The sequence below is a fragment of the Grampus griseus genome (assembly GCF_964374135.1).
Source record: "Grampus griseus genome assembly, chromosome: 1".
Taxonomy (NCBI): Eukaryota; Metazoa; Chordata; class Mammalia; order Artiodactyla; family Delphinidae; genus Grampus; species Grampus griseus.
The window spans coordinates 15,324,583-15,351,979 of record NC_139017.1 but is presented as its reverse complement, the minus strand read 5'-3'; the positions used below and the strand labels follow the sequence as shown (position 1 = coordinate 15,351,979).

At 40.7% G+C, this 27,397-nt stretch overlaps 1 protein-coding gene across 3 annotated transcripts in view; it reads left to right on the top strand.

The window, feature by feature from the left end:
* ESRRG (estrogen related receptor gamma) overlaps nt 1-27,397 on the top strand; it is a 641,560-nt gene that overhangs the window by 179,558 nt on the left and 434,605 nt on the right. For 2 of the 3 annotated variants that reach the window (XM_082656047.1, XM_082656048.1), the window contains exon 2: nt 16,030-16,121. The exons of the other annotated variant lie outside the window; for it this stretch is intronic. The gene's annotated coding sequence lies outside the window, so the exon portion shown is untranslated. The remainder of the gene's footprint in view (nt 1-16,029; nt 16,122-27,397) is intronic. 3 annotated transcript variants of the gene reach the window in all.

The following is a 27,397-nucleotide window of genomic DNA, read 5'->3' as shown; positions in this document are numbered from 1 at the left end:
TCATTTTATATAAGGTCCCCTTATTTCCACATGCCTTGATCAAGTAATTAGGAACTTCTGAGTGCATTATATTGGAAATTGCACAATACATTCTGCCCTTGTTTACTTAGAACAGGCCAAGATTCACTGCTGTTAAATTAAGCAGCGAGAAGTAGAATAACAATTGAATGTCCAGAGTACAGAATGAAGCAAACTGAGCTTGGCTTTGATGGCCCCAATGCAGGCATAAGGATTTTTTTATTGGGTGTCTTCACAGAACTTTCCTGAACACTGCCTCCTGCAATGTATGACTACTTCTTCAATGGAGAGGAGCTGTATGGAGGTTTTTAATAACTCAGTTATTGCTTATGGCATCATTTATCCATGTTGCCTTGTAATTAAAAAGATTAGCGATGGACTTGCATTAAAAGTCCATTATCTCATAATTTTAGAAAAATGTCCAGAGATGAGATATTACAATGCAGTCTTACAAGCTAAAGAACCAAATGACAATTAATTGATATTTAGAGATAATTTCTCTTTCCTTGAACAATTAAAAAGTAGAATTGGGCAGACTCTATAGAGAATCCGAAGTAATGGTAGTAAAATCTAGTGTCTTGGCTATTTTTCATTTTGTGGAGGCTTTTTATTTGTTTATTTATTTATTTTTGGCTGTGCTGGGTCTTCATTTCTGTGCGAGGGCTTTCTCCAGTTGCGGAGAGCGGGGGCCACTCTTCATCGCGGTATGCGGGCCTCTCAGTGTTGCGGCCTCTCTTGTTGTGGAGCGCAAGCTCCAGACGTGCAGGCTCGGTAGTTGTGGCTCATGGGCGCAGCCACTCCGCGGCATGTGGGATCTTCCCAGACCAGGGCTCGAACCCGTGTCCCCTGCATTAGCAGGCAGATTCTCAACCACTGCACCACCAGGGAAGCCCTGTGGGGGCTTTTTAATGTTTTCCTTCTTACTAGTGTTATGAGTTTTTCCCCACTGCCCCTCAAATTGATAAATAATTAATGATGGACCATATTATTGCTTTTAGTATTTATAATTTTATCTGTCAAAATGGCATGGCTTTATTCATTTATCTAAACATTTTTAAATATGAGATGAAAGAATATTTGAGCCACATTTTATATTATTTCAAAATAACTTTGGCCATCTTTCTACTTTACAAGTGGAGCCTTTGCCGGGACAGCTCCTAGATTTATGATGACATCACATCCTCTCAGAGACGACATTATTATGTCACTGAACCTCAAGTGGGGAGGTCAGCATTTATGGGCCTGGAAGACCAGGGTTCAGTTCAGAGAGAGAGCGCAGGGCTGAAAGTAAAGATGGAGAAGTCAGGGCAGAGGGGCAAGCAAAGAAGAAAGAGAGGAGCTAGCGAATCCTGAAATATGGTCATTGACGTGAGCAGAAATTTCACCCTCAGCATTTTCATATTGTGCTTTGGGAAATGGAAAAAAAAATTAATGAAGGGAAAAAAAAAGCCAGCAAGCCTTTAAAACTTTCCTCTATTTCATTATTAAGAAAAGCTTCAGAAAACAGAGGGGTTACATAAATGAGAGCAGGTGCGGTCGTGCAGAGGTAACTATTCAGCATATGTAAGTGCAGTTGGAAAATCACTGTCTTGCAGAGAATCCTCGAAATTGGTCCCTAATGGCCTTAGTTTTTGTCATATGGTCTTGTTTTAAGGCTAAAATTGCATTGCCATGCCTTTAGAGTGCACGAGATATGTGGATAATTATTACGTGTGCTGAATACCTTTCGGCAAGGAAGAGCCAGGACATCCCTGGTCACTGGAGCTACCATTTCTCCCGGCTGTCAGAAAAGCTCTAAGCGGCCAGTTCATCGCCATATTTATGTGGAAGAGAAATGGAAATGTGCCTCTCTGGTTGGGTGTGCACACGCCCACATACATGCACATATGCAGGTGGACAAAGCAGAGGGCCGGGATGTGTGTGATTGTGAGGCCATGTTCAGAGAAGCAGTAGCGTTCATGGAAATGAGGCGTATGAAAACAAAATGGTGAGTTCTGTAGAAAATGGATGACTCTTGGTGGTGTCCGTGTGCTAGGAGCTGGCACCAAAGCCGTGCCAGGAATGATTTGGGGGCTCAGTTTGAAATGGTGCAGGAAGTTTAAAGTTACTGATGTTAGGAGCTGTCAAGTGAGCAAGAAATATTTATGGAAGACCAATGATTTTAGATACACTAAAAGAAAAATACCTTCCCTTCGTTCATGTGTACTTTTTAAACTAATGTGGCTCTTTTGCATGCTCTCACGGTTCTCTCAGAAGCTAGGTATGATGATAGTAACTAAAATCCCAGCTGTCCTTGCCGCTGAGAATAAATTTCATGGCTGTTTAACAGTTGCCACCATCACCCCTTCTGGCGAGGCCATCAGGGGAGGGTGCCCTGGGCGGGTGGTGAGAACGAATCCAGTGTTTCGTCCTATCTGAGTGGGTGAGATTCAGGACTGCACTAAGATCCCCAGTCATGAGCACACAACTCACTCATCACGGGGGTATTTATTATGGATCCTGGCCTTGGGAGGCGATGGCTTCCACTTTCCATGCAGCCCTTTGCAATAGAGGGGCAACTAACTATGAGGGCCGCTCTCTCTTCCATACTGAGCCTTGAACTTTGGGGCTAAAAGGGAGGGGAGAAACAAATCACAATTTGCTGAAGAGCTCAGAGGAAATCTCATGTGAGAGCAGACATGGGTTTGACAGGACAAGGTTCTGAGTTGGGAAGTTTTCTGATTGTGGTCTACAGTTTGCCACTCTAAGCCCACTGAGCGTGCATATGTGGAGGGGATGATGCAAGTTGGTAGATCACGTAATTAGCCAATCACCTCAGTTGACCTGCTGATGGTATTTTGGTTGTTTTGATGCAGGATGTATATATTGTAGGGTAAGGAGTAGTCAGAACCTTAAGAATGGAGGTTTCTTTGTAACTGAAAGAAAAAGAAGGGAAATAATAGCACAGAATCTATTCTATGTACAATAATAATACACCTATATATACATATGTATGATTCATTCCTGTGCAAAAACATTTAATTGAAAGGATCAGAGAACCTGGAACAAGTATTTTAGCATATTTAATACCAGTTTTTATTTTCAGTGTGTATATAGTGTTACATGGCATCACGATACCCTTCATTATGCTATGCCACATGGTAATTAAATCTGGGATTCTAGGGCAATAAGACATGAGAGTCACACTATTTTGGTGCTGTTCGTAACTTCCATTTCTACTGAAAAACGCTAAATTAGTAGCATTTTATGATTCCTGATTTAGCTCTTTTAATAAGAAAGGGAAGCTAAAAACAGTCCGACCAAGCAGCTGAAGTCTTATCACAAGCCGGTAAGATCAATAAGCTAAAAAAGGATGAAAAGTTTTTGAGTGACAGCTTAAAAATGGAAAATTTAAATATATATCGCTGCCTTCTGCTCCATTGTGTGATGCATAAAGCCCATTTTGGCAGTACATTTTTAAGCAGTCAAGAAAGTGATTTATCAGTGTCACTGGATTTGTGTTTATGTTCCATGCTGTAAACTATGCTTATAGCAATATATCTGTATTAAGGCATTAATACTAGGAGTGCTACCTAAGCTTACCATTACTAATATTGTTCAAAGCATAGTTTATTGGGCTATAAATAGTTACATCAGTATTGACACTTGCTGCATTATCTAAGTGCCTGGATAACTGTGTCTGATGCTTATATACTGTCAGCATGTTGCTGCTGACAGTATATAAAACATAAATAGTGACCACGAGTGCTATTTCATGGCTACGGTTGGTGTTCCTACCTGCTTTGGTCTGCAGAGAAGGAGTCCTATGCGTGCAGAAACGTAGCTAGATTCTCCCAGGGTTTATTAGAGGGATGTGATGAGAGGAAAACCACATCTTGATTTTAAACATTCTTCTTTCATCTGACCACTCATTTTATGTCACAAATAAGAATACATAATCATGGTCCACAGTAAGGGAAGGATAGTTAGCAAATCAGGAGTTGAGTTTTGGTTTAACTTTCTACACCCAAGCTACGTCTTTACCTTGATACAAAACTGGTTGCTATGGGTTCATTCATTTAACAAGTTTTAGTTGAAGGTTGACTACTGTCTTAGTCTGTTGGGCTGCTATCACAAAATACCGTACATTGGGTGGCTTATAAATAAGAGAAGTTTATTTCTCACGTTTCTGGGGGATGGGGAGTCCAAGATCTTGGCTCAGGAGTCCAAAATCATGGCTCCAGCAGATTCAGGTCCACGTCTTAGACGGCTGTCTTTTTACAGTAACCTCACGTGGAGGAAGGGGCAAGGGAGTGCTCTGGCCTCTTGTAAGGGTACTAATCCCATCTTGGGGGGGCATGTGTCCACTCTCATAATCTAATCACCTCCCAAAGGCCAAACACCATCACATTGGGTGTTAGGATTCAACATATAATTTTCAGGGGGAGACAGACATTCAGTCTGTAGCAACTACTATACAGTGGACACTGTTGCCATAGAAAGTATATGTGCTAAGTTTGATTCCTTTTGTTAAAAATCAAGACAATATTTCAAGTCTCTTTGTATTTGACTATACACATTCTCCTTTATTAAAGGCTGTAAACAATGAAAACACTCTTTTTTTGCCCCTAATTTCAAAGTTTATTGACAGCTTTTGTTTGGGTTCCAGAGTAGAGATAAATACACAGAAGAATCTGGAACATATTAGTTTGATTCATGCTGTCCTGATAATAGGGAGGTGACAGACGATCCGATTTCTGAGATCATTTAGACATCCCTGATTTAATCTGTTTCTTTTTTTATTGCTAGTTTTATGAACAAATGGTTATCAAGAGTTGAGAAAATGGAGAAAAGAAATCATACTGCATATTCTCATCTAAAATATCAGTTGGTTCTTTTTGCTTGTTTGTTTTGGGAAAATGCTCTTTCTTAAGGGTGGTCTTCAGGAAACAAAAAATGGTAATGTAAGTCATGAATATGCTAATTTAGCTAGGTGTTCCTCACTTTACTTTGCAAAGGCTAATTGCATACATTAAATTAAGGTTTGAGTTCATTAGGATTGGAAGAGAATAGCCATAGCTAGTAATTTATGCCTTCATTCATTCAGCATCCTTTTATTGAGCACTAGCTATGAGCCAAAAACTGTGTGGCTCTTTGGAGAATAAATGATAAATGATGCACATTCCTTATCCTAAAGACACAGTCAAATGATGTTGCCTTTTGCTAAATTAATCCAAGGAAATTATGGAAAAGGTTTTTTCCCTTAACTAATAAAAGACAGGAATTAAATGCATGGAATGATAATGAAATGATAATGATCAAACCCATTTTTGTTAGTTTGTAATTTCTTGCTAGTTGTTGTAGAATATGATAGAAGCAAGTTCACTGAAATGCTAAGATATTCAGGTACTTCTCCCGCCCCTTTCACCTCAGATATCTTATTTCTTGGAACTGATTGGATGGTGACAAGAAGGATGCCAGTTTGGGTAACCCATAAAGGATAGACAGCTCGTGAGTGATGTAAGATACTAATTCTAGGTGTGATAACGATGCCAAACATCATTAATCTTATTAAGAATGAAAATAAGCAAGCATTGACTTATCTTGTCCAGAGTAGACGGGGAGCTAGAAGAAGGGGATTTTCTCATCCAAAATACAAGAAATATATGCTCACCTTTTCAAAGCCATTAAAGTTTGTGCCTTGAGGACACTTTTCATTCTCCCTTAAGGAACTTTTAATATTATTGGATTTATTTTGTGGTAAATAAACCTGCATCCTTTGCACGTTTGCCAGTATTGGCTATGTGGTTAATGCAGAGGAAGCAAAGAATAGGGCAGCCGCCAAGGAAGTTTCCTTGCTCTCCTTTCACCCACTTCAGGAAGGAGGGAGCTAGAGGAGGATGTGGCTGGTGAAACAGCTCAGCTCCAGAAGCCGGTAGAAAACAGGGAGCACCTTAAAATCCTAGAGCTTCAAGATGGTTAAAGATGTTGGGAAGTCAGGGTGCTCTGGTCTTTTCTGGTTGGTCCACTGCCAGCATCCAGCAGCGCTGAGCCCGGGATAGATATCTTCTTCCCCCAGAGTCTGCCAGAGTTCCATAAAGAGCTCAGAGCATGGGAAGCGTATGTTACGTTTCTTAGGTCCTAAATACATCCTTGTAAAAGTGCACAGGACAACGGTGGAGTGAAGCCTAATAGTCCAGGGATCTGTGAAATCCAGGGGTTTCTCGTCAATTCCTCATTGCCTCCTTTGTTAGCTGAAATAACAAGCTTTGGTCTAAGAAGCAGCTAAAAACCTTATACAAAGAGCTTGTAAACAAACACCCACTTGAACCATCTGGTCTTGTAACACATACAAGTGATTAAGCTTCAGAGCTATGATTGTTAACTTTTTTTAAAACACTAACTTTTTTAAAACACAGCAATTCCAAACACCCCCAATAGACTCCTTATACAAGCTTACAGGGAGGAAAACCTGAGCTGCTTTATATAGTAAATAATATGGGGAAATTAAAACAATTTTTTTTAATTTCCCTACTTTCCTCCCTCCCTCCCTCCTTTTCTGTCTTCATCATGAGCATTAGAGAAAGAGAAAACCTTAAGGTACAAACATATGGACTAAAAATACACTTATAGTTCCACTAAGCCTACATGGTCACCGACTTAGAATGGCCCCTTCTCTTTAGCTTAATTATTATTTTTACCCTTGATAGAGACAGAAACTTGCATGCTTGAGTGTATGTGTGTGCATGTGCACACAAGGGGGTGTCTTAGTTCCTTCTAGAATACATTAAGCGATCTGGACTATTTGCAAATAATGAATTCATACTTTTTGTTCCTAATGAGTGAAGAAAGTCAGGTCAGGGGGAAATGAAATATGTTAAGAGCTCTCATTTTAATTGTATAATATCGACACTGTCTTTATAGTTAATTTCCTTGACAAGGCGTAGGGCATATGGATTGAATTCTTCATATATTTCTAACGTGGAAATGATTCTAAATTGGAACATTTCATTTACGTGACATCACTAAAGGGAAAAAGAATAAGCCGCACACGGCACCACAAGCACGTGGAAATAACCCAAGTTTCTAGCCGTTGACTGTTGAAATGAACAACACATAGAACCCAAAACTCTTAAGTGAAATAAAAACTCTAAGTGAGAAATCAATATTATATTAGGACTCCTATTTCTGTCTTCTCCATCTTGACCAGTCCTCCTGCCTAGATTTATCACATCAGCTGGGGGGAAGAAAGACAATGGTTGTAAGAAGAGTTGGAAGAGGGTTTAGTTAACAGTGATGGTGACTGGTGAAGCAAACAAACCCTCAAATATTAAGTAGTTCAAATAGAAGAAAAATTCATTGTTCTCTCACATTTAAAGTTCACAGTGGGTATTCCTGCTGGGGGTGAGTCTCTTTCTGGTGGGGATTTGAAGGTTGAGCTCCTTCTATACTCTTGCTGTCTGACTTCAGTGGATGGCATCCAGGGTTGTCCGTAGCATCTGCAAAAGCCCCCAGAAAGGGAAATACTGCGGAAAATATTGGTGGGCGTGGTTTCCAGCCAAGTGTGGAGAGGCTTCTGTCACTTGTAGTCTCTTCCCATGAGGGAAACTCAATCACATGACCATACCTACCTGCAAAGGTGGCTGGGGAATATGGTCTAGCCTTGTGCCAAGGAACAAGAGGTGGTGAACTTCTGGCTAGCCTCCCCCAAAAGAGAGAAAGAGAAAAAAAAAAAAAGATGGGTGTTGACACAAGACACTCTATAGTACCTTTTATTTGCATAGAAGAAAACAATAAATTAAATCCTTTTTCAGTGATGTGCTGATAAACTCTCTCTCTGTTGTACCTATACATATATCCATTCTTTTTTAGATTCCTTTCCCATATAGGTTTATAGGTTATTACAGAATATTGAGTAGAGTTTCCCATGCTATACAGCATGTCCTTGTTGATTATCTATTTTATGTATAGTTGTGTGTATATGTTCATCCCAAACTCCTAAGTTATCCCTCCCTGACCAGCTTTCCCCTTTGGTAACCATATGTTTAAAAAACACCTGAGTTGTACATTTGCTGATTTCCTTGGTGTAGATACTCCCACTGTGGGTGATTTCAAGCTACCAATGTGAAGTCACTCAACGTGGATTTAGAAGACAGGTACAGACTGCTCTAGCAAGCTGGAGCAAGGCAGTCTAGCAGGGCATTTTACTAATGAATTCTGAGAAAACACATCAGAGGCAGCCCATTTGTGGGAAGGAAGTGAGTGTGCATTTTCCCTTTCGTATTTGACACAAGGAAAGGTTCACTTCAGAACGGATTTATCATCGAAAAAAACATCAATGTGATGATGTATTCCTATCAAGAACAGATGGGGTTGTACCATTTTTGAGTTCGAGAAAAATAGCACCAAGGGCACATGGAATCCAGGCTGAGCATCTGTACTCAATCCTGGGTCGCTCTCAGGTAAAATTGAAAGCTTCTAGAACAACTTTCCAAGGAGTGGACCAAGACATCAGATGCCACTTCTGGAATTTCATGTGATCGTTCCCGTAGTTGTTTTCCAAAAAGAGGGAACGATTTTGGACATGGAATGGATAGTGGTGATGACACAAAAGAGATGCCAAGGCTGTTTTCTTTGGTTTCTGTCTGTAACTCAGGTTGGATGGTGGTGTCATTCCTTGTGAGAGAAGCAAAGGACTGGTACGAGCTGGTTTGTGTTTCAAGAAAACAACTTTGAAAATTAAATGGATGCTCAACTCTCAGTCGGCTAATTAATTAGGATTGTTATTAACAGACCAGTGGCTGTATATCCTTCTGAAATTTTTGGTTTCTGCTTGTCTACTTTTACTGTCCAAAGAATCAGGCCATATAATGATCAGTTTGATTCTGTCTTGCCATTCGGCTTTATCCATGCAGGTGTGGTGCCCTTGAATCAAAGGCCAGTGGCCCAGATGGAGGATCAAGACAATGTAATGTACTAGGCTTCAGCCCAGTGTGTTAAAGATACAGCATCTCTTGAACTGATGGTGTAGTCTGAATCTATACTGTAAAGGCTCAGGGTTTCCTGTTTGATACTTATTGCTTTGTTTAATTGGGAAGGTTTATAAAGACATCACTAAGGGCTTCCCTGGTGGCGCAGTGGTTGAGAGTCTGCCTGCCGATGCAGGGGACGCAGGTTCGTGCCCCGGTCCGGGAGGATCCCACATGCCGCGGAGCGGCTGGGCCCGTGAGCCATGGCCGCTGAGCCTGCGCGGCCGGAGCCTGTGCTCTGCAACGGGAGAGGCCACAGCAGTGAGAGGCCCGCGTACCGCAAAAAAAAGACATCACTAAGAGTCCAGTCTCCATACTTTTTATTTGGAACACAAGCTCAGGCAGATCAAAACCTAAAAACAAGTTAAATCTGTGATTTATTGGTTTTAGTTGGTTACTGGTTTATTTGAGGTCAGTCACTATTTTTGGAAAGTACTAAAACTGATAATGACAGACTTAGGTATTGAGGTTTCTCTAAAAGCTAATCCAGTCACTTAGTAAATAATGAGCCCTTACAGGGAACAGCTCTCCTCCTCTCATATTTTTTAATGATGGTGAGAAGTGAGTACCTCTGAAACTAACTTTCCCCATGCCAATCTACCCTATTGAATTTTTCTCTTAACTGTAGTCTGCCAAAACACAGGACTAGGGCTTGGCACACCGGTTTTGATCAGACCAACCATCAGAATCATAATGTCCTAAGTACAAAGCTCACTAATTGAATTTCATTAGCTGGACTGAAATATAGCAGCCAAGACAGAGAACACCGTTGGCTGCTTTTTATGAGGTCCGGAGTCTAAAGTCATTTTTTAAATGTGAGTGATGCAATTTCTTGTATCTTTCATTTAAAATGCTGCTTGGTAGACAGTGTTTCAGATTAGTGTATTTGTAATTTAAATGAAGACAATACATCAAGCTGAATCTGAAAAGGAAGGAGAAGTTTAGGAAATGATTCATCCCCCTTTTTGTGATCTACTGTAGAAAATAATAAATAAATAGGTAAGGAGAGGGGGGAAAAATGGTTTCTGGATTTTGGAGACAAAATTGAACTATTTCTAAAAGGAGTCCGTCCCAATAGCTAAATCTTTGTTTTCTTCAAGCAGACTAATACATTCTGCCTAATTCATTTTTTATTTTCTCTCGGGGTCTGCTTGCAGATTTGCCTTAACAAAGGAGGCATCACATTACATCTTTTAATAATTGATGGCTCTCAGTCAGAGCCAGCTTGAAGGAAATTCTGAAAATAGGTACTGATTGAGCAAATGCCTTCTTTCTCCCCCCATCTCCCTCTTCAGCACGCCCCTCTCATCTTTTCCATCCCCTTTTGTTTCTTTGCCTCTGTCTTGATGGGTAGAGGACGATGATATCATTTGGACTTAGGTTTTACCTACTGCATGGTCTCTCTTGTTTATTTCATGCTATCTATTTTATTAAAGACAGGGGGAGCTGTTAATTATAAGCCAAGTGATGTATGAAAGGCTCTTAATTACTCTTCAGAAATGTTATGGCATAATCACCACCAGAGACAGTTTGTTGGGAATGTAAGAAATTGGACTTGGGGCTTGTACTTCTAAATTCAGAGTGTGCTGTCTCCAAGGGTCAGATTACCCCGGAAGCTGGGTCAGCTGTGGCGTTGCCCAATTCCAGCTCTTCCTGTGGGTTCAAATACTGTGAGCTGATCTGTGTTTTCCCCCCCCAGAGAGAGAAGGGCATCTCCATCTTACCTCACTCCTGGGGTCATTAGCAATTGTCTATGACTCGGAAAAGCCTTTATGACTTTCAGACAGCTGTGGTCTGTAGAACCTTAGACTGGTCCACAGTGAACTTGGCTTCCTGTCCTGAAGTTACCTGTCCTTCCAGGGCCTCATTTTCCTCACTGGTGACATGAGGACTTTGGAGTGGACCATCTTCTAGATCTCTGCCAGCAATGGCGTTCTTGCATCCTCCAGGGAAAGGGGTGATAAACTCAGGGGAAGTTGCCCTCCATTGTATTTTGACTGTGTTAACGGTACTCCGAGTTTGAGTGAATGGACCATGTGTTCCCTGACATTTCATCTTCCACTTTCCTTCCATTATTTTTCTTTTCTCTTAGCTTTTCACATTTCTTCTCTTCTGCTACTTATCCTTATTCCTTTCCCTTTCTGACTTTCCATGTTTCTAGGGTTAAAGTGGAAGAAAAATGATCAGCAATGTGCTAAAATCCAGGATCTTGGTCAATTATTTTAAAAATATTATGTCCTTCTTACAGAAGAGCTTTCTCCTTCAGAAATTGCATCAGAAGATAGCCAGTATTAATGAACTTGTGAAAACTAACTGTAGAGTAACAACCATGGGGACATCTAACTCTGGAATTCTAAGTTGGAGTTCAGTTTAACTGGGGGAAAGCCTTACCTTGTATCCATCACTGAAAAAGCTGTATCTATTACATTGCTGGAGTATTATCCATTTTCAAAACTATATCAGTCTCTGACCTACTCTTCCTTTCAAGGGTCATTTTTAAATACCATGTTAATTATATTGTTCCCTGTTTCTCTTTTATTATAGCAAGCTTGGTTGTGTGTGTATGTGTGTGTGTGTGTGTGTGTGTGTGTGTGTGTGTGTGTGTGTGTGTGTGTGTGTGTGTGTGTGTGTGTGTGTTGGGGAGTGGGGTAGGGTTTGAAGTCATCTTTGCCCCAAATCTTCCCATTAACCAGTAACTTGTTTGTATATCCTATGCCTGCCCAGGATAATCTTTTCTGATTGCTTTTCTAAAAATCTTGAAAAAAATCTTCAAGTAATCAAACTTATTTAGAACCACATGAACAAACCTATGGCAGGGAATCTAGAAAGCTTAGGAATTTCTTCTGTTTGTCATCTACTATCTGACTGTGCACTAAAGTCATATTCAGTTGGATCAGTGGAACCATTTTTGTTCCCCCTTTTAAAAATCTTTTGCCATCCATTTACGTTTTAGCAGTGTATGATGCACAGGCTTTGGTATCTGTAAGTAGGTTACAGGTGACTCCTCCTAGTAAGACATACTCTTGAGGTTTTGGAATTGAAAATGTGCTTTTCATCAAGGATAGCCAAGCTGTTAATCGTTGGGTTCCACTGTAGCGCCACCATGATTCTTGAACATTATGTGCTAAATGGCTTCTCTTTTTAATGGAATATCCATTCCTAGTTCTTGGGACCTGAAGAACAGATCTCTGTCCCTCTGAAGGTAGAGAGGTAATTCCCCATCTTCTAAGGAGGTGACTGCAACAACCCAGAGGCTGGTAGGGATGGGGGTGGTACCAGTCCTCTTGCCTTGGCATCAGTGACTTTGTGAGTAGAGAAACTGGTAACTTGGTTCTCTGGATTCCCTTTAAAAATATACTCTGGATTAGGGAAAAAATCCAGATGCTTCCTTCCTCAACCGTATACTATGCAACCGTGGTAGGGTGGCACTATTCACACATTATAATGCGAGTGAAAGATGCCCAGTGAAGTTCTGCAAAGCAAAATCTATGTGAGTGTATCTGGTAGTTTTCCATCCTGGAATGAATTAATTTTTTGTCAGTTCATATGTCCAATCTCAATAATGAATTGGGTATAGGCAGCTCCTAGTTTATAAAACAGCAGTGTCCTAGTGTACATTTTAAAACTGGTTGGTTGTAATTCAGACTATTTGCAAACAAGAAAAAAGAAATGCGATACATGGTAGTGAGTTTCTAGATTACCAGAAAAATTCTCAGTCATGCTGTAACTCAACTTCTAAAGGTCTGCAACAGTCTTGCTTTCTATTCTTTAGTACATTATCTACTATATTGAAGAAGAAATCTTCCACCTGGGTTGGTTGTCACCATTTAAAATGAAATTGATCTGGGGAGGTGTATATTGCATTTTGTAGTAAGAGGATACCGTTGAGGTAATAGGAGCAAATCCCACATACCCTTCTCATGCCCATCTGTCTTCCCTCACTCCCAGTCCCTGAGTGGTACAGAGCCTGAAATGGAATGGGCGTTAGGGGTTTATGGCAAAAATATGCAGAAACTGGGGCGGGAGAAGAGTAGTCAAAGAGCTAAGTTCTAACTCCTCCTTTACCCCTTCCTCCTGAGAACTCCCAAATAGCAGGACCCCAATTGCCCGTGGACAACTAGCTCATGTCTCTTTGGGCTCCAGATTTTTCCATCAGGAATTCTAGAAGCACTAGGCAAACATCTTTTCTCTTCTTGCAACAACTCCTAAAGGTTTTGTGCATGTCTAAAAGGGAGGTGAGTGGCGGGACTTCCCTGGTGGCGCAGTGGTTAAAAATCCACCTGCCAGTGCAGGGGGCATGGGTTTGAGCCCTGGTCTGGGAAGATCCCACATGCTGCGGAGCAACTAAGCCTGTGCGCCACAACTACTGAGTCCGCGTGCCACAACTACTGAAGCCTGTGCACCACAACTACCGAAGCCCATGCGCCACAGCAAGAGAAGCCATCGCTATGAGAAGCCTGCACACCGCAGCAAAGAGTAGCCCCCGCTTACCTCAACTAGAGAAAGCCCGTGCGCAAAAACAAAGACCCAGCACAGCTAAAAATAAATAAATAAATAAATTTATTTTTAGAAAAAGGAAGTTGAGTGGCTAAGGTAGTAATTCTTCCTCCCCAAGACTTTGAGAGCAGGGTCCCACTGCCCCCTGACCTGAGCTGCCCCTGCAGGTGTGGGAGGTCACAGTAAGATGATCCTGAGTTGAATGCCTCTGCTCAGAGATGAGTGCTATACGTGAGGTCAGAGGAGAACCTGTTCCCAAAGCTGTTACTAACAGTGTGAATGTTAGTTTGAATTTTCATTGATTTCAGAGGTGGGCTTTGACCAGCTATGTATTTTAAATGTTAACTTGAAATCACAGCCACATCAGTCATGACCATTGGCATGATTACCTGGACAGTAACTTATTATCTGATGAAATCAGCACCTGAAGGATTTTTGTTCCTTCAGATCCTTCTTTTGTACTTCTGGAGTCCTAAGATTTCTTAAAAAAAAAGTAACAACCTAAATTAGTTTCCCTCAGGCATCTTACCCTGTAGTATCACTTGGGTGGGTTCTTTCCTAATGCTTCATTATACTTATACAAATTGCAGGTTTTTAATAAGGCTTCCTATGTTCACAGTCCTAGAAAATAAATAGAGTTGGATTCTCACATTCGAGTCATCTTGCCTTCTTTTTCATTTATGAGTATACCAAATACACCTATTTTTATTTGCAGAGCATCTTCCTTTTTTTTGGGGGGGGGGCGTTCTTTTTTTATTGAAGTATAATTAATTTCTAATGTTGTGTTAGTTTCACGTGTACAGCAGTGATTCAATTATATATGTGTATCCTTTTTCAGATTATTTTCTGTTAAAGGTTATTACAAGATATTGAGTATAGTTCCCTGTGCTATACAGTAGGTCCTTGTTGTTTATCGATTTCATATATAGTAGTGTGTATCTGTTCATCCCAAACTCCTAATTTATCACCCTCCCCACTGATCCCTTTGGTAACCATAAATTTGTTTTTTATATCTGTGAGTCTATTTCTGTTTTGTAAATAAATTCATTTCTATCATATTTTTTTAGATTCCACGTATATGTGATATCATATGATATTTGTCTTGCTCTGTTAGCATCTTCCTTTCTTGATTCTAGACCCTATCAAATTCCAGTCTGTACTGGAATCCTCCTTGGTCTCTGGGCTTAGTTGATCTTCAGCTCTTCCTCTATGCAAGAACTTTAAAAATGATCCCTTTATTTTCTCGTACTCTAATAGTTTATCTTGAGCATGAAAGCAAATGATCAAAGTTTGATTCCAATTGCTTCTTGTGGTCTTAGGGTATTAAGGCGAAGTTGAAATTGAAACCTCAGTCTTGTTTAATTGTCAAGCATTTTACTTTTAACTTCATTCTTTAAAGAAAAGGGAAAAAGCTGTGGGTTTGAAGGGTGTCTTGAGTGAATACGATTTAGAGCCCCTCTGAGAATCTTCTAATCACAATACAGGCATCTCTTTGAAGTGTTCACTCCCCAAAGTCTATGGTTACCACATTCGTGCCTCAAGGGGTGTGATGGAAATGGCCAGGTGCCATCAGATTAATGAGTTTTCCCACAATTTTTTACCGAACAAACTGCATGAGAGTATGCACCAAACAAATTGTTAGGGCCTTTCAGTGATCTGTTGGCCACAACCGTTTTTTTTTTTCCCTTCTCCCTTCCCTAGGCTGCAAGTCTGGCACAGAATTCCCCTGGATATCCCAGGGATCACTGTGTTGCTCTGAACAGTTTTCTTTTACATAAGGATAAAGATGTGAGAGGTATTAAGTTAAATCATATGGAATTGCCATTTTTGTAAAATATTGGCAGTTTCCTGAGGTTCAGTCTAATAGTTTTCCTCTGATAAACATTCTACCAAAAACAGCATTTTGAAAAAAAAAAAAAGCATATTTGGTGAAAATCCAGTGTGGGCTTATTTAAAACCGAAGCTTTGAGTTTTTCCAATCAGGAAACTTGTCCTCTACCTGCTTCCTTTTTATCTGTTTTTGAGGATCGGAGAAATAAGAAACAAACCCCTCTGATTTGAAGAAACTCGAATATTTTGAGACCCAAGTGAAATAAGTAAAGTCCCTTGATCCCTGTGATAGAAGAATTTTTTTTTCTGCAAGTTATAAATGGGTGTTATAATGGAAAATGCTTTCAAACCTTAACCAGAGCATGCACTATAAATAAGAGAGGAGCGGAAGATTAATAAATGTGATAAAGCTGAGAAGGAAGAAAACTTAAAATAAGTAATGAGGACTGTCCCTTAGCGGGAACGTTAATACAGCCCTGAGTATATATATAGGAAAATCAAAGACTTGCAGAAGGCAGCGCAGACTAAGTCATAGCTATTAATGCGTACTTAACTCTCTTGCCTGGGAGATTTTATTCAATTCAGCAGCCAAGAAAATTGACCTCACTTTTTGTTGTTTTTTTTTTTTTTTTCCTTTTTTGGGTTGGATCCTTGCTCACGTCACACAAATGAATAGAGCTGACAATTTACTGGTTCATCAGTGAAACAATATTACATTATGAAGATGTAAGGAAAAAATCCTACGCTAACGTTGTTGCAGTTTGAAAGGTAAGCCGTTCCCTATAAGATTAGGAGACATTCATGTTCCTTTAACACTTACAGAATATAATGCCATGTGTTATATGCTAAAGAGTTAAGTGGCCTCTTGACATCTTTGACTGTCCCTGTGGTCCTGGCAAGGATTTCGTTAGTATGTGAAGAGGCTCCCATGTTTCCCTCATTCTGTCTTTTAAAATGCAAAAACGTCATTTTGAAGCTTTTCACATATTTTATTTTATGGGATATTCTGACAAATGGGACTTTATGGAGTGTGTGTTGCAATGATCATGTGATTCTTTCTGAAAAGTTTTACTCTTGTTTCTATTAATTCCCTGTATTGGCCACTAAGCCATGGTTGTCAGGGTCAGAATGTTTCTTAATTCTTGTCTTTTGGTGATGCACAAGAAGTAAAATATTGTTGTTCTTTCCGTCTTGTCCTGTACTTAGGATAGGAAACGGTCTCTTTTCAGTTCTACCTTCCGTGAACTTACTAAAAGTTCTCGGCATGCTGTCAGTTACCAATTGGGTGCCTGTGGTCCTTTCCAAATATATCTAAATGTTAAGTCTCCTTCACTCCGTTTTTGAAGGAAAGTCACCTAGTGCCTACTTTTCTAGGCTATCATCAATTACTTAATTGGTCTCCTAAACCCAGGTCCTCCCCTTGGATGTGTGAACCCCTTGGTAATGATTGTCATATGAGTATCACAGTATGGAGGGGTTCTTAAATTGGAAAGTCTGTGCTTCCATCAGACTTCCAAACAGGTTCACATCTCAGGTAAGGAGGCAAACCACTGCCCTGCATGGTTAGCTCCTCCAAGGCAGATCGGTGAGTCATCCGTTACCCTCTTCCCCCATCTGCTGCAGTACCAGAGGCAGAGCAAGGGTGCAGGAAATCATGCTCTCCATCCTGCCTGGTATTGAACCCTCTGGAGTCAGTCGGACTTTCTGAACGGCATTCAGCAGATTCCTGCTTTCCTGCGGAAAAAAGCATTTCAGAATTGAATTACCTTTTTCATGACACCCCAGTTGCTTCGCTTGCAGCCTGCGAATCATTTAGGCAATGGGAGAGTACTTTTCCATGTGCCAAGTGGGTTGAAATGAGTCTGGTGTTTTCTCTGCTCCTTCAGGTCCAATGACCATGTAATGGAGTTCTGGCCCCAAATCATTCAGTGACATGATTCTGGGCTGTCACCTGTTGCTTTGTGTGACATTGGTTTAGTTTTAATTATTGGTGATACTTCAGTTTGTGCTTTTTCAAAACTGCAGGTGTGCCCTGCTTTAAGAAAACTGGAAACTGCCTCAGATGCATGCTTACGATGGATGCCTTTGCACGAAGGGGCGAGTGTTTGCACTCTAAAAATAGGTTGGCTTTATAAAATAATTTATCACAAGATTCCTTTAAATAACTAGCTCTCTTAGAGCATTTAATATATGATTTGATTTGAAAAAATCGATGTCCACTCACTCAATTTTTCAACAACGCGCACCTGCTTTGTAACGCGAGGCAGGAGAAGGGGAAAAATCAAGCAACAAGGAATGAGGGGCTTAAGTGAGCTGAGGAGGAATTAACTTTAATTTAGAGAAGAATTTGCTTTCTAGAGTTTCCCAGGGAAAACACCTTCACCTTTATCACCGCCGAAGTACATAAGAGAGAAAAAAAAAAAAAGAGAAAAAAAAAAGGTCAATTTGAGTTTGGAAAAAATAAATCTACTTTTTCGACGGGTCGCGTTCTGCATTATGCATGTGTGTAAAAGTGAGGTTTGCTTTGATCCTGACTATTAAAAGTTTATTTTTAAACTCGGGCTGGGCAGGAATCCAGCGATGCTCTTTCCCCCCATAGTACATCCTGGTTTCAGGTCCCTAGCCTGGCGGAATGCAGCTAAGCAGCAGGAAATAGTTGAAAAGTGTGGAGACTTGATGGGTGCTGAGCGTTTTTTTTTTTCTTCCCTTCTTCCCCTCCATTTTTGAAATTCAAATTGAATGCAATTTTCAGCTCATTTGAGCCAGAATATACTGTGGCTGAGCTTCAGTGGCTCTTAAATTCAAACTCACAGGAGAAAACAGATATCATCTGTCACAGAGGGTGGGAGAGAGGACAGTCCTGCATCTTATTCATGGGAGACGCAGCTCTAGTAACTAATTCAAACCCTTCTGACTAATCGACTCATCATTCACCAGCAAACTTATCAACTAATCAATGAAACCTTGAAGACACCCATCTTATGAGGTCTGGGAGCAGTTTCCCCCTCCCTGTAAAGAAGGTAATTGTTCAAGTCTATTTTTGTATCGTTGGGATTTTAATACCTTTTTTGCAAACTGAGACAGAAGATTATGGCAATCTTTGCTGCTGCCCTTCCTGACTATTTTTATTGTTTCCATCTTTAATGTCTTTGTCAATGTTATTTATTTATGACTGAGAATTAGCAGAAAGCTTACTGCTGGCCAAGTGTGGCCAAAATTTTTAGTTTTTTTTCTTTACTAAACAGACTGCCTGAAAAATATTCTTCTTTCTTGGGGCAAATGTTTAAGTACCAATTAAAAGAGAAAGATCCACTTATTTACAGGGTGGCTGTTTGAGGATGTCTCGAGAATGCCTCTCGGGAAACTTCTGCCACTGGGTGTGTGCCCAGGGAATCCAAATGGATTGGGACACAGGATAATCTGACATCTCTCCTCTGATTTCGGAAAGGATATGATAAAGCAGTTCTGGTTCTGAAATGTAGCTTTTATGCTTAACCACTGGTGCTTATCTTTGACTGTTTTAGTGTTAGCTAAAATTTCCATGGGAACACGAAGGCCATGAGCTTTCCCTTGCTTTTGTTGTTGTTGAGGCTCATGAGAGACAAATTAATTATGATGCTATTTCAAAGTAAATAGGAGTAAAACAATTAGATCTCTAAACACTATCATTTCTAATGAAGTTAGTTAGTTCTAATTAGTTAGCCCTCAAACTTGGAGTTTAAAAATGTTTTGCAGTTAAGTGTATGATCAGGCCACATATATTTATACTCACACCTGCGTGCAAGCACATATGTGTGTATGTGTGTTTTACATGTCCCCAAGGAATTTCCAGTCATTTTTACATTAATAAAGGCATCAACCACTTTACCCTGTTAGTAGCAATGTGCTTATGCTTTAGGTTTCTGATAGAAGACATTTATTTCTCTTCCTTTATAAGAAAGAAGATCCTGAATTTTTAACCTGTTTTCTCACTATTATACCCTAATATAACTACCAGGACTATACTGTTATTTCTTTCTATAAGAAACCAAAAACCTACCTTGACAGGGAATCCAAATTTTTAGATAACTGTTAAATTAGTTAATAGAATTTGTTTTTCTCCTAAAATAGCTGATCTCTTCAATTTACAAGTATTATAATTACTGAGTGCTTACTATGTGCCAGACATTCATTGGGCTCAGATTTGCAAATATAAGATGGTAGCTCTCTAGCCTAAGTGAGGTAAGACGTTGGAGATGGAATTTCAGCCTCCATTGGCTGGGAGAAGAGGCGTGTAAAGGTACCCAGGTTCTCAAATGAGTCTCAAATATGCGGTCCCCTCCTTCTCCTCGGTTGATAATCACTCGCATAAAACAAATACGATCTAATTTGGAGGTGGGAGAAAGGATGATACTCAAAATAGTCAGTGGAACAGATAATAAAGTATGCACACTGGGGTGCTAAATGCACAGTGTTCCTTAAAAATGTTCATGGCATTGGGCAAGGGAAGGGCCAGAGGGGTGCTGTCCTCCTGCACTGTAGGATGGGTAGCCCAGGGGTCAGTGGGAGAAGCAAGGAGGACCAGTCCAGGAGGGACGCAAAGGTGGAGTCAAAGGGAGGACGCTTGAGGGAGGGGGCTCTTTGGTGTGCAGGAGCCTGCCCATCCCAAGACAACTGAGCGTTACATTTCTAGGAATTTTGTGAGCCAGTTTTTCATGAAATATTGTGAAAAATTAAATTATATAAACTTACAGTAAAGCAATTATCTTAAAAATAAAAGTAATAAATACTCAGTACTTACCGCTGGGGATGGGGCTAAAGAACCGGGACATGTTGAGTGGAAAAAAATGTCAGAAGGTTGGGTTACATAAGGAGAATGGTTTCATCTCCATGGAGAGCAGGGCATTAAACTAGCCAAATGGTTTGTGGGTGATTTAGAAATCATTGGGAGCTATTGACTAGTTTTAATACTTTTTATTATTATTATAGCATATGTTCACGCTGGCATATTTGGAAAATAGAATAATAGCTTACATTTCTATAATGCTTTCTATGTGCCCCACACTTTTTCAGTGCTTTAAATATAATAAGTCATGAAATCCTGGAAACAGCCTTATAAAGTAGTTGCTATTATCCCATTTTAAAGAAGGGGGAATTGAGGTACAGAGATGGTCAGAAATTTGGCCAAATACAGGAGCTTTGATTTGAGGGCAGATGCTGCCATCTTGGAGTTTGCTTTGCTGTACTGCTACTTGATGGAGCAAACGACTGTACCAGCATATCTCTGCCGCCTGGAGCATCTCTGAGAAACGACCAAGAGTGGGATCATTTAGGAGGGAGATGGGAACTCTTTTCGTTGTAGACAGCTAGGATTTGAGCTGTAGGGAATCTGAGGCATGAGGCTCCCATAGCAAATCAGCCTGGAAAAGGAGTGATACCCGAGCCAGAGACAGACAGCCCTTGTGTGTGGTCGTGAGAAAAGGTTGGTCATTACAGGGATGAAGCATAGAAAGTAGAGCCTTAACGAAAACTAAACTTCAGGAAGAAAAACAAGAAAAAGAGGCAGTGAATGAGAGAATGAACACGTAGAAAGGGAGGGGGCGGATGAGAGGCATAAAGGACAGGGTCATGAAGATAAGGAAGGAGCATTTGGGGAGGAAGTAGTGAATTAACAGTGCCAAGGGCTTCAGTGAGATTTTATAATGGTGACCATATAATTTATTGTGCAAATTGAATCACTTTGTGAGTGAAGCGGGGAGGAGTACTACTGATAATCGGACCAGAGACAGAAATAACCAGCAAACAGTGACGTATGGTCAGGCTAGGCTTTCAGATACACAAAACTGGCAGATTTCTAAGAGTTCACGATGGTCGAGAAAGGATTCTCTGTAACCAGCATTTACTGAGCGTCTACGATGAGGACTGCTAAGGGCTGAGGATAAAGAGACATATGGCAAAGTTAAAAAGTAGTTTGTGGAGGGAAAAAGACAGAAGCATAATCCATGCCTACCCAGTAGTCACTCTTCACAGTTTATTAATAGCTTTTTCTACGAATTCCAATGTTTATAGAGATACTGATCTAACTAGTTTCGTTTTCATCGAAAAAATGCAGCCATGCCACATACAGGTCTTCTGTTTACTTGTTAACATATGTACTCTTTTCACGAGTATGTATTTAGTACCCCCTTAGATGGACATATCATAACACATATCATAACATATATGACCATTCCCTTAGTGATACGTATTTAACCCTTTTACCTTTTTCTGTTTCCAGTAATGCTATGTAATTTTTTTATTCTTGTGTTTTTATTCCTGTAAAATAGATATCTAAATTAGGATTGCTGAGCCAAAGTGTATCTACCTTCTCAATTGTATAAGAAACTGTCAGTGGATCATTAAAAAGTTACATAAATTATATTTATACAATGTTATAAAGCACTATAAACATTGTATAAATGAACACATCTACCGGCATTGTATGACTATCCATTTCCTGGTTAGCCATGGTTCTATCAGACTTTCAAACTTTTTGCCAATTTACTATTGGGAAAAGTGGTGTCTTAGAGTTATTTCAACTTGCATTTAAAAAATTATGAATGAAGTCAAGCATCTGTTATGATTTTTATTGGTCATTTGTATCTTTTTTAGTGAATTTGCATGTTCATATTCTCTTGGCAATTATTTCTATTGAAATCGTCATCATTTTCCTTCTTTGTTGTCTCTGCTTGCACACTAAGAATATTAACCCGTCTTCTCTTAAATGTGTCACAAAAGTCTTTCCCTGTTTTATTTTACCTTTTTATTTTGCTTTTGATACTCTTTCATCTAGGAGAAGTAGTCAAGTATGTTTATTTTGATTTTCTTGTAGCTTCATCTAGCTTAGATTGGATCCTTCTCCAAAAGAAAGAAAGGAATATTTATTTTATTCTAAATCTTTTATACATTTTTCAGTGTGATTCTGGAGCCCTGTGCTCATAGACTAGTTGAAAAGATGGCTGCAGAGAATGGGTATTTCCATGTCATTCAGTTGGTGCTCTGGGTGATGCCCAAGTGTCATGGGGCCCCAGAGGTGGGCTCTTAGGACATTGGGCGGAGGGGGAGGAGAGGTGTGGCTGGGCTTCCCGAGGGGTTGATATCTAAGCTGAACCCTTAAGGCTGAGGCAGCAGGGGTGGGAGTGTTTCCAGCTGAGGGAAATGACAAGCCAAAGAGGCTCGAAAACTTTGAAAAGTCAGGAGGCTTTACAGAGCAGGGAAAGAGAGGCCCCGTGGTTTCTCGGGGTGGGTCAAGGGAAAGCATTTTCAATATGAGGGGGGAAGTGTTTTCCTGAATTCTTTAAAATTTCCACAAAGCACAGTTATTACTTTTATGAGAAAAAGGAATTTTAAGCTGAAGGAAAGGAAACTCTTAAGAGTGGGATTAAACAAACTAAATAATAAATCAATACAGATAAGAAGCCCCTCCCCCCAAAAGTATGAGGGATGGGACAAAGGGGGAGAGGGATCCTTGTTTGAAGATTAAAAATATCGTACATGTCCTCCTTGATCTCTTTATGCCTTACTTTGGGACCAGCTGGTGACAGGTACCTCCTAACTGAACTTGGCCTCCAGCCTCTCAACTTTCAAGCCTCACTGCGGGCCACTCTAGAATACGATCCTATTATCTGTAATGAGGTCCTTCCTGACTAACTGGCCAGTTGAAATCTCCACAGCATTATCCCATACACACTTCTAGTTCTATCACACCATTGTGTTCTTCCGATCTTCACTTTAGAAAGTATAACTGCGTTCACAATATATACAAATATCAAATCATTATGTTGTACACCTGGAACTAATATAATGTAATGTTCTATTATCAAAGATATCTCAAAAAAAAAAGCGTAACTACTTGTGTGCTCTACCCACATGCTTCACACTTATTCCTTCTATTTGGGTTGCCCTCCATCACTCTTTGTCAGGCCTATCGAGATCCCACTTATGCTTCAAGGCTCAGCCTAAACTTCACCTCCTCCCTGCAGCCTTCCCAGACCTCTTCAGCTAGAAGAACCCTGGATATTGAAATGTGTACTGGTACCATTTAAGACTCATCCTCAAACCACGAACTATAGTGATACAGTCCTCCATGTTCCTAAGTAGATGAAAATTTCCAGAAAGGCAAGAACCACGTCTTACCTTTCTTGGCAGTTCTCAGGGCTTTAACATGGTGAAGTTCCATCCTCCCTAAAGAAAGACTGGAAGACCAAGCCCATCTGTAGAAACAGACCCATGGACCACAAAGGCAGGGACAGATGAGAGGTGAGAGTGCCCACTGAATAAATAGTCAGAATGTCAAGTCATTTCCTGAAGATAGGGGTTAGGAACTTGAGGAGAGAGTAATTCTAAAGAAACCTCCAAAGGAAGTGAGCCTGGGAATGCACAGGGGACGAGCAAATGGATTACCTCGTATTCTTGGTGGACGGCCAAGTTGAAGGTAGACAGAGTGAACAGCTGATGAGCCACATTCACATCTTCCTTCAACTGTGGTGACCCAAGAGTGATATGCTAACAGAAGAGACCTGAGAATATCTAAAGCAGAAAGAAAGGGCTGAGAAGAGAGTTTAAAGATGCAGGAGGAAAAGAAGGATGCTTGCTCCAAGGGAGAAGTGAGTCAGAGAGAGGTTCTTCAGAGGGCATGTGAGTCAGAAAGGAAGATTACATACTAAACTTGGCAGTGTGTTGTGAGTGAGGATAGTGGTGACAATGTCAACCCTGGACTTGGAGGGGAAAGATGTCCAAGGAAGCCACGTGGCGCCTAATAATCTGAGTGAGGTCTGGGTGACGTGTGGGTGGGGACGTGTTGGGGGATGGGTCGCAGTTTCTCAGAGGACATTGGGAGGATGAGGGCGTAACAGGCGAGGCTTGGACAGAGATCACAGATTTAACACCTTCACGGCTGAATAGCAGCCCCAGTCCGGAAAGGGGGCTGGGAGATCTGGTGTAATCTTCTCGTTCGGTCTTTAGGAAAAAATGTCTAAAATGCTTCATGTCATCTCCCAGGCCCCCCACAGTCCACTCTCTGCCTGCCTTTCAGGCCTCATCACCTGCCTCTCTGTTCTTTCTCTAAACTTAAGCCAAGCCAACCTCCATTCTATCCCCTAAGCCTTATGTCCTTTCTCATTCACTCCTGTGGTTCTCTCTGGAATAGTCTTCTATTCTTTGCCTAACTCCTCTTCAAACCCTAGGTCTCAGCCTAAAAGCATCCTTATAGCATCCTCCCTTCCCCTTTCCCCACACACTAAGTAAAGCCTTCTAAGCATTTCTTTCCTATTTCTTAACACTTGTGGGACACACTGTTACTTCTTGACTGTCTCTTTTCTCTTCTAGATTGTGAGTTCTATTCAGTCTCATGTTCTAGCACTGTACCAGTCACAGAGTAGTTGCACCGTAAACATCTCTTGAGTGAGTGAAGGAAGGAAGAAATATACCTTTAAGTGACACATTTTCACCACCAATCGTTGACCAAGCCCACCATGTGTCTTCTGAAACTGAGTACAATCAGATTTGATTCCAGTGTGACTTGAACATTCCTATGCAGATTTGGGAGACCGGGGGTTAATTTTTTCCTAATATTTTAACCATTTCTCAGTGTACATTTCATTGGCATTAAGTCTATTCACATTGTTGTGTAGCCATCATCACTACCATCCATTCCTAGAACTTTTCATCATCTCAAACTGTAAAACTCTGTATTCATTAAACAATAATTCCCCATACCCACCTCCACCCAGCCCCTAGCATTCACCATTCTACTTTCTGACCCTATGAATTTGATTACTCTAAATACCTCATGTAAGTGGAATCGTATGACATCGCCTGACTTATTTCATTCAGCATAATGTTTTCAGAGTTCATCCAGGTTGTATCATGTATCAGAATGCTACTCCTTTTAAAACTGAATAATATTGCATTGTATGTCTGCATCACATTTTATTTTTCCATTCATTCATTGATGGACATTTGGGTTGTTTTCACAGGAGAGCAGTTTTTGTTTCGTTTTGTTTTTTGTCCACATGGCACGTGGGATCTTAGTTTCCCAATGAGGGATTGAACCTGTGCCCCCTGCAGTGGAAGTGAGTGGTCTTAACCACTGGACCGCCGGGGAAGTCCCAGGAGGAAAGTGTTTTAAATCTTGAAATGCATCATCTATCATGTAATCTAGTAGCCTGGCGGATGGTCATTGGTGCAGAAGATAGTGTTTTCAAGCAGGGGAGGAAGGATAGATATTAAAGAATCATCAAGTACATGGCAAAGTTAACAAAAATACCCAAGAACATGGAGATTTGAACAGGAGGGAGAGGAAATGTTTCAGTTGGACCATAGCAGCCTTGATATGAAGTGGGTGATGAAGATGGATGCCATACATTTCAAATGATAGTAAATATTGAGAAGTAGATTTGAGAGAGATTCATTTTTTCTCTCTTCCTTGTTATCAAGATGGAAGGACAGGATGAATGCAAAGGGGAAGAAAATACTGAGGCTTCATTTGAGAGGAGAAACTGGGGGAAAGAGGTGAGAGAAAGATGGAGGATAAAGGGGAATTTGGCCAGTGTAATGGCATTCCACAGGGCACAGGGGCAAGATGTAATGGTGAAGGAGAGCAAATCAAGTCTTAATTCAAAGCCGTCCTACAATCTTCATGTAGGAAGGAGATCAGTGAATATATCCTAGTTAATGACAGTCTGAAAACAGTGATTCCACAGCCGCCATTAGGCACCAATGTCTCATGTTCAAGGCTTTCTTCTTTTCAACCAGACTAGTTCAGAAATCTTTTCTTCTTCTTGACTTTTCAGTAGCTGGAAAAGAATTATTCATACTCATTCCATCAAAATCCCTCACATGCCTGAATTCTTTCTCAGTTCAAGATCAGAACTGGATTAAACTCTTTTCCCTTAACAACTTCTTAGTTACAGTTTTCTAAGCCTTTAATGCCCTTTGAATTGTCTGCTCTAAGTTCTCTTGGGTAGAAGTACAGTCAGCCCTGTGTATGCATGAGTTTTGCATCCGTGGATTCAGCCAACTAAAGATCAAAAATATTCCCAAAAATTCCAGAAAGTTCCAAAAACCATAACTTGAATTTGCTGCACACCAGCAACTATTCAAATAGCATTCACTGTGTATTTGCAACTACTTACATAGCCTTTACATTGTATTAGGTATTATAAGTAATCTAGAGATGATTTAAAGTATACGGAAGGATGTGCGTAGGTTTTATGCAAATACTATGCCATTATATATATGTGTGTGTGTGTGTATATACTTACGTGTATTTTATATAAGGGACTTGGTATCCGCAGGGGTCCTGGTGCCAATCCCCTGCAGATACTGAGGGACAGCTGTACACCAGCGGGAACAGGCAGATTTTTCTCGTACGCTGTTTGGTGCCGGTACCCAGTGCAGCACTGGCCTTGCCGTGGAGTGAGAGGGTGCCGCATTTTTGAAAGCAGCCTGATGAGAAGGAGCCCATTGTGTGCCAGGCCCATCAAGCCCAACCTCTCAGCCTAGAGGCAGAGCAAGGAACCCTCTGAGATATTGTTGGCCCTGAGACTGTATTACCTTTCTGGAAGTGTTATTTTTTTTCTTTCCGCTTCAGAAGTCCAGCTCCTTGGTCCATTTCAAGTGGCCTCTGATCTTCAGCGGCTGCCTCTCAGCCCCTTGAACCCAATCCTTCTGGAGAATCTCACTGGTCACCCTGCAGAGCCCCCTCAGGCCAAGAATACCTCCCTCACTTTGTTTCTCCTTAACCCTTGCCCTTCATGGGGGTGAGGGGCCACGTCCCTTGTAGTCTGTTATTACTTGCAGGTGATTAGCAGGTGGCTTCTAAGAGAAAAGGAACATTGCCCCAGGCACCACGCTCCCATAGGCTCTTGCCATTTTGCTACAAAAGAGAAAGATCGAGCCTTTGAAGAGTGTATATACGCTATTCATGTCCTTAGAAAGAGAGGAATGTCTATAAAATTTCAGGAACAGTATTAGATTTTACTCAGTTATCAGAGGGCAGAACTATTGGGTTACGGCTCAGATTG